Here is an 8004-nt window from a genome sequence, read left to right on the forward strand (position 1 = left end):
AATAATGAATGATATAATTAAACACAATAACAAACTGATTTTTTTTGGTAATTGTTGCTACAATGTATCAATTCTTACGACGCCGTATTAGGGCCACGTAGAAATATATTTTGTTTTTAGAGGGCGGGGGCAATATGACGGGAAAAAAGTTGCAAATAGGCAAATTTGCGAGAAAAAAACTCGTAAATTTGCGAGTTTATAATGTGGCAAATTTGCGAGTTTATAACGTAGTAAATTTGCCAGTTTATAACGTGGCAAATTTGCGAGTTTGTAAAGTGGCAAATTTGCAACTTTTGAAAGTGGCAAATTAGCAACTTTTGAAAGTGGCAAATTTGCAACTTTTGAAAGTGGCAAATTTGCGAGAAATACACATAGTGTAACTATAGTCTAATCATTTGAGGATTCGTTGGTAGTTAATGGGTCTGTTAATAAATTCTTAATTCTTAATTCATTCTTAATTTAAAGTTCACTCGTCATACGTGGCGGCTTAGAGCGCCAACACTTCCTGATCTGCTATCAGCTGACTAGCACTAACCAATCATAAGCGAGCGTACTTGAGGTACATGCGAGTAACCCTAACCTTTAGTCAAAACCCTCCGTGCTGGCAAAGGTCACATTGGCGCTCTTATAATTGCAAATGTGAACGGTTTTAGCATAAACAGACACTCTGGTGTGGTTTTAACAACTTTTTTTTTTTTTCCTTGATGTCTTGTGTTCTGTTTATTGTCTGCAAGTTGGACGGAGCGGGCCGACTAATTGCCTGGCAGAAAATGTTCTGTTCCCTCACAGGACTGTGAAGCACAAAAATAATTCTCGTGAGGCCTGTTTTGGCGAACTGTGGCAGAGCTTTTGCTCGGCTCCATCTGATAACGTTACACTCTTGGCCTCGGGACCCGGTAGTGCACATGGATGCGCTTGTGTGCTTTCCAGTCAGAGAAAAAAAAATGGTCTGCCAGTGTCTCTCCGTCTCCTTTTCTCTTCTCATTATTTCATACTTCTCATTTCCCGGCGTAGCGATTGGGCTCAACCTCTGCCTCTCCCGCCTTCGTCTGTCGCAGCTGTGTGCCGCAGCGGAGGTCAACAGCAGCCCATCTGCACGCGCGCATCTCATGAATAGAAAGATCTCAAAACCGACAGGCAAAATGGAGTGCACAAGTAAAGTTCATTTCAATATTTTGATTGCTATGTATTGAGAGCCCAGCCCACGGTGGGTGCATGTATTTCTTCAAAAAGGCTCCGTCTTGAATTCGATTTTCCAGAATGAAGATTTTCTGAAATGTACATAGGTTCACTGTTCCAATGGATTTAAAAAGGGACAAAAGTCTTGTTTTTTTGTTGTGTGTAAGGAATGTTTAGGTTGTTTTGTTTGCATTAATACAGTGGCTGAATCTGTGACATTTGCTTGCTGTAACGCTCTAAAGATAAACAGACATTTCTGGCTTTTACAACTTTAATCTAATAATACACATATTGAACTACTTTAATACGCTATGTAATGGCCGATCTCAGGCAACTTTATATTAATTTTTTTCAATGTACAAAATGTCTTATTTAAGTAACAAGACTGGAAGAAACAGGAGACAGTTTTGAACAGAGGCTACATGAAATAAAGTCACGCGAAATTACTCATGGCATGAGGACACTAACAATGATTCAACGAAAACACGATAACATGACTTAAGGGTGAATTTGAACGAAACTGTTTCAAATATAACTGTTTTCCGGAGTAGCCAGATTAAAAATTTACAATCGATCAAAATGACAATATTATATTTCCTGGTAAAGTCTCACATTATAAAGCAGCGACCGTCAACAAATGATTTTTTTTCCAATGTTCAACGTACTCTAAAATTAATGTTTTAAATTGCATTTCAAATACACAATCAGACACTAATTCAACGTATTTCGAAGTGATGTAATGTTATCGTGCCATTTTATGTTTTTCGTCCTGTGGATGTAAATGGAACTGATTTAATGGATATTGAATTATGAATTTTTAGTGGACGAGTGGTTAGACATTAACCTTAAATCAGCTAAAAGCTTAAATTTCCCTTTCATAAAGCTCCAGTTTCACTGTCGATAACAAATGGATAGTTTTGCTTCTCCGTTACAAACAGTAATTTTATATCTACCCTTTTCATATTTATTATCATCTTGGCTACCGTGGTACATTGCAGCCGGTGTCCCTTAGCTTTGGTGTTATCGCACCCGCCGGCCTTGTGAGTTGTCATGTATGGTCGTCTCCACTTGTTTGTCGCACGGTGAAAAGTGTTACATTGTGTTAACACTTGTAATCATCTGTCGATCTGACAAGCCTGTCTGACTCTTTCCCCAAATTGTCAACCAAGTTCGAGGTTGCGTTGTCAATGCGGGTAGATGACATGGAGCACTTTCACGAGGCGTAAAATCTGGCGCATCTTCATTTTAGTGTTGAGGCAATTTAGTTTACCGTGTTTGGGAATTTGGCAGACGGTGCTCCGCCATGTTGGGCGTTCCGGCAAATTTTGGTGTGTTTTCTTTAAAGGGATTACATCACAGTATTTTAAGCCTGACCGAAGTTAACAATAAGCATATGATGATTAAATTTTACCCTTGACATCATGGCGATGTCATTTTTTTCTGAAATATCAGGTGTTTTGACGGTTATTTTTTTTAACGCTGACGAAAAACGGTTCAGTAAAACCCCGCCTATCCCCGTGTGGTTGCCGCGCCCCCGACTCCGGCCTGCTGCTGGAGCTTTGCATTTGAGCACTCTTAAGAATGGCCACACAAGCCGCCATTTTCTTCAATTGAACATTTGAAACAAAACAGGTCCTTTCTGTGAAAAATTGTGGAAGAGGAGGAGAGGGAAGAAGAGAGAGGAAAGAAGGAGGGGAAAAAAAACCTGAGTGGTTTGCAAACTGCTTACATGGCGAGCCCACTAACAACAATACCATTCGTTCAGTTCGGTTCAGCTGTGCAAAAGTATTACTTTTAGTTTACACATGTGTCAGCCAGAACCCTTTCTGGGATTTTCAGATGGTCAATTGTCATTGTACTTTGTCATTGAAAATGTGAAAGATAATTGATTGTTTTGAATTCATTTGGACAGAAATGTTTACTGATAAAGGTTACTTTTGTCACTATCCCATGGAGTTCTCAGGGGGAGTGGGCGTGCGTTTAGTCCGCAGAGGCAGTTCGGGGGAGGGGCCGCACCTTATGATGTCATAAAGTGAGCACTCTCTCGTTTTCTCAAGTTGGGAGGGGCTAGTACTTGGAATGACCTGGAATTTGTCATAGGGGGCGAATGGAGGAAAACACCACTTCGGTGATGTTTTTGGTGAGGAATTAGCATTTTAACATGGCTAAAATCTCCAAAAAGTTGATTTTTCATGTTGCTGTCGGTTTAACACTCCTCGCACACCTGATAATGTGGACAGAATGTAGACTAGACCTAAAGACCAGTTCGGAGTAGGTCAATCAATCAAGGTGGAAGGCGGTCTCCCAGTGCAAACTTTACATGCGCTGGCACATTGTATCTATGAATAGATTAATTCACACTTGGTCTGAGCAGGATCATAATTAATGCAAAGTCTGAGCAATGAAAACAATTAGATTTTTATTAAAAAAAAAAAAAAAAAAGAAGAAGAAGAAGAAAGAGAATGAAAAATTAAGCTCGAAATAATGTTTCCTAAATTTGAGTGGGAAAAATGGTGCCCATGAATTTGTAATGTATCTGAGCGTAACATTTCATTACTACTTCCCAGATATGATCATGTTCATATGCGTGGAAATATTACAGTGCTATCAAGCCTGACTTGAATGGGCCATTTTCCTCCTCATTCTTCCCCACTTTGACTCTCCTCACTTTCTTGCTTTCTTATTCCCGTTTCCTGCGTTCTCCCCCCTTTTAGCCCCCATCTAGCAGGCAGCCATGTTCCCTTTTCTGCCACCTCTCTTTCTTCGCTCAGCTGGTGGGCCAGCAAGGAGTCCGTGCGTACGATTCAGGCGCGTAATCTGTTCTTTCTCCCCCTTTTTGGATTTCCATTTCAATCATATGTTCACAGCTGGAACCGAGGCTGCTGCGCATGCAGATGAGCACGGGCCACTTCTTTTTTTTTTTTTCTTTTTTTTTTTTCTTTTTTTTTTCCTTCCCCCCCAAAAAAGACCGGGAGGCTGCAGAGTGACAGATTATGCTGCGATGCAAAGCAACTGTTGCTAACGGGCGGAAATCGTTCCATTCCGCTTCATTATCATTCAGCCTCACACCGAGTGCACAGAGGACGACTGAAAGTGTTGTTTTGGGTCAGCGCGTTTGACACACGAAGCAAAACAGACTCACGCTGTGAGGAATAAGTATCAGATCAAAAAAAAAAAGAAGAAGAAGTCAAGAGTGCAAGAAGTAGTAAAACTAATGGAAAGCACATTTTATTTGTTTCAATTTAACTTGAGATGAATCCGACACTGAGACGGAACTTTCTGCTCCGCATGCTGTGAGTGTTGTACTGAAAAGTCAAGTGAGACAGACGACTAAATGGGACTGGAAAATTGAACCAATTTCTCTGTATTTATCTGATTCTTCCCAATGGACAAACGCTCAGCTGTTAGAAAACTACAGTTGCTTGTTTACTTTCAAACTCTGCTTGTAAAAATTTGCGACATCTTCAGGATCAGTATCCAGGGAGTCTTCGAGTTACGTCGGCGTTCCGTTCCTATGCTAGCGACGTAACCCGAACTTCGACTTAAGTCGAATTTCCCTATTAAAGTCAATATCTACATCCAAATAATTTGCATAAAAAAATCTAAAATACATTAAAATAAATGTCCAACTGTCCGACTGAAACCCAAGCCTTTGCCGATGTTTGTCGGTGTCTCTCCTTTCTGCGATCTTTTTATGATATCTAGCTTCGTTTCCATGATAATTTATTTTCTTTTGTCTGGACCAACATTGATAGAAGCCGTAGCTTTCCTCTTTGGGGCTATGATGTGGAGGAAAAAAAGGGCGAAAAAGCCAAAGATACTCCACAAGTGCACAAGCGCTAGCACTAGCTAAATAGCGGACGAGAAGCCAAAATGGCGGAGCGCGCGTAACCGTTGCAAAGTTGAAACGTCTTAGGTCGAGTCCGCCTTAACTCGAAGACTCCCTCTATTGTTATACTAAGGTGCAACAAAATTTGATACCGTTACAACCCATCCAAGAGATGTAAACAAAACAAAATGATCCCCAACAGATGGAGGAAGACATAATGGAAAGTTTGACGGTTCACACAAAACGGTGCGCCAGTTCTTAACTCATTCACTCCCAGCCATTTTCACATTTCGCAATCCCGTTCGCTCCCGGCTGTTTTACTGTATTTTGACTGATTTTGCATGGCCCACAGAATATTGTGTTCTATTGCTATAAAAGCATGGAACCTATCAAAAGAAAGATTAAAGTAACTTCTTTCATCAGGAAAAAAAAAGTATGTTTCTCTCTGTTTCCGTTTTGCAGCAATTAGCATTAGAAGAGAGCTGAGTTTCATCAGTTTTCACAAATCTATTTAAATTTGTAAGTAATTTAGTTTTTTTCGAGATGGCCCTATTTGAGCTCCTTTGCTCTGCTGCCACCTGCTGGCCGTTGGTGTAATAACTACCATTTCTGCAACCGTTCTTTGCAGTTGAGAGACTGCATCAAAGCCTTCTGTATGCTTTAGCATTAAAAAAACAAAACAAAAACGTATAAATACATCTTTGGGACACTTAAAACATAAAAAACAAAAAACAAAAACGTACTTACACGGTACTGGGAGCAAATGAGTTAAATGGAAAACAAATTGTCTTTTTTGGGGGGGAAATGTATATTAGAAGGAAATAACACGTTTACATTACTGACAAGTTCATTCAAATGTATGTAAAATGACGACAAAAAACTCTCTCAAACTGAGCCGTACCATATCAAATCGAACCGTTCTTGACTGTACGTATCGAAGACCATATCAAATCGTCTTTTATGGAGCGATGCACACCCCTATTTTTTTTCCCCCAGTAACCTCAACAATACCCGACCTAACCTTGACTTGCGATTTCAAAAGTAGTATTCAATTTGTTGTGTATATGTAATAATCCGATGACAGACGATTAAACAGTTATTTCGTTTCACCGTCCTCTGAAGGGAGCCGTAACTACAAAGTGGCCCGAGACAAAAATGATACTTACACCCCAACCTGGGAGAATCGAAAGCATCCCTAATGAGCTGTAGATTCCTTGCGCACTCGATTTTGGTATATTTCAAATCCTGGCCGTGTGCTCGGTGACTCAGGCGGGTCATAGCTGCTCTCTGTTCCTCTCTGGCCGCAGTCCAGCACTTTCTCGCAATTCCTCGGCTCCCCTCTTGATGACAAAGCGTGAGTTCATCAGCGAGCGCGTGACCTCGGCTGGCCTCGACTCGTGTTTGTGGCGTCAGAGTTGCGTGCCGAGCGGTCGCGTCTGAGTCACGTTCTGCCGGTCGAATGCGCAGGATTTGTTTGTCGGTGATTTCGGGAAGTCGTACGCACGGGCGCCATTATACACGGCGCAGATACAAACGCACTCAGGCTAATTGATGTTATTGTGGTGGGAGGCCCCTAATGCACTCGGCCGTGCAGCCGGGCACTCAAGTTGCAAGCGAATCCCATTTATGGCCCAAAAAAAAAAAACATCTGCTGCCAATAGATTATCATAACAGATATTGATTTGAATGGACGAGTGCGGCTGCAGAAGTAATTTGCTCACAGTGAGGTGGGAGAAAATGTGTTGGCCATTTAATCTGCTTATTAAATCTTTAATGCCATTGTCACCAGCCGCTCCTGGGGGTGCTTTTGTTTGGGGGGAGGTCAATCTTTTACAATAAAACAGAATGTGATTCACCCTTAAACAATGGATATAAGATATGTACTGGGTCTATATAGTGTTGTAATCCTCAAGACAACTTTTTTTAGGGTCTCATTTCAGAATCAAAGGCATTTTTAATCTTGTTTCAGTCTCAGACTCTCAAGACTGCTGACACATGCTGTATACTGTAATTGTGCGTATATATATATATATATATATATATATATATATATATATATTAGGGGTGCTAAAAAAATAATCGATTCGGCGATATATCGCGATACTACATCGCGCGATTCTCGAATCGATTCAATAATCGGCAGAATCTTTTTTTTTTTTTTCTTTTTTTTTTTTTTTTTCGATTCACACCTTGAGCATGGAAGAATGTTATATGAACGGAACATTAAGCCTTAATATTTTATTTTAATGCTGTTCAAACATGAAACAGATTACAACCTCTATAAGACTGAAATTTCAGATAAATAAATAATACATTTTCATATAAATCTTACACTCTACAAGCTTACTGATTAGTATTTTCTAAATTTGAATGAAAAAAAATCGCAAAAATCGACTTATAAATTCGTATCGGGATTAATCGGTATCGAATCGAATCGTGACCTGTGAATCGTGATTCGAATCGTCAGGTACTAGGCAATTCACACCCCTAATATATATATATATATGTATACACACACACACATATACATATATGTATATAGGGGGTAAAATGATTGTCCTGACTAAAAATAGACTAAAACGTTGGCCGTTTTTGTTGACTAAAACTAGACGGGAAAAAAAAGTTTTCTCGGACGAATGCTAGTTTTATAGTCGACTAAAAATAGATTAAATAAAAACGGGATGTGGTGGACGAAGATCAAAACTATCAAGCGTGATTGAAACGGGACTAAAACTAGGACAAAATCTCAAAATGGCGGATAAAATTAACACTAGCGGACACGTGTGCAAAAACTTTTGCAACAACTCAACTTGGGTGTTGGAAAAAAATCAAACTCAAATTAATGACTGCTTTTTTTTTTTTTTTTCGCCAGTTGCCAGGCTATCGTTGGGCAACCAAAGCTGTCATTAGTGTTAACATTTCCACCTGCGCTTTGACAACACGTGAAAAGGGTCGATTAGCATACTGCATCGAGTGTGGGCAGCGTGCGTGCGTGC

Source organism: Festucalex cinctus, chromosome 7, assembly GCF_051991245.1.
Source record: "Festucalex cinctus isolate MCC-2025b chromosome 7, RoL_Fcin_1.0, whole genome shotgun sequence".
NCBI classification, from domain to species: Eukaryota; Metazoa; Chordata; class Actinopteri; order Syngnathiformes; family Syngnathidae; genus Festucalex; species Festucalex cinctus.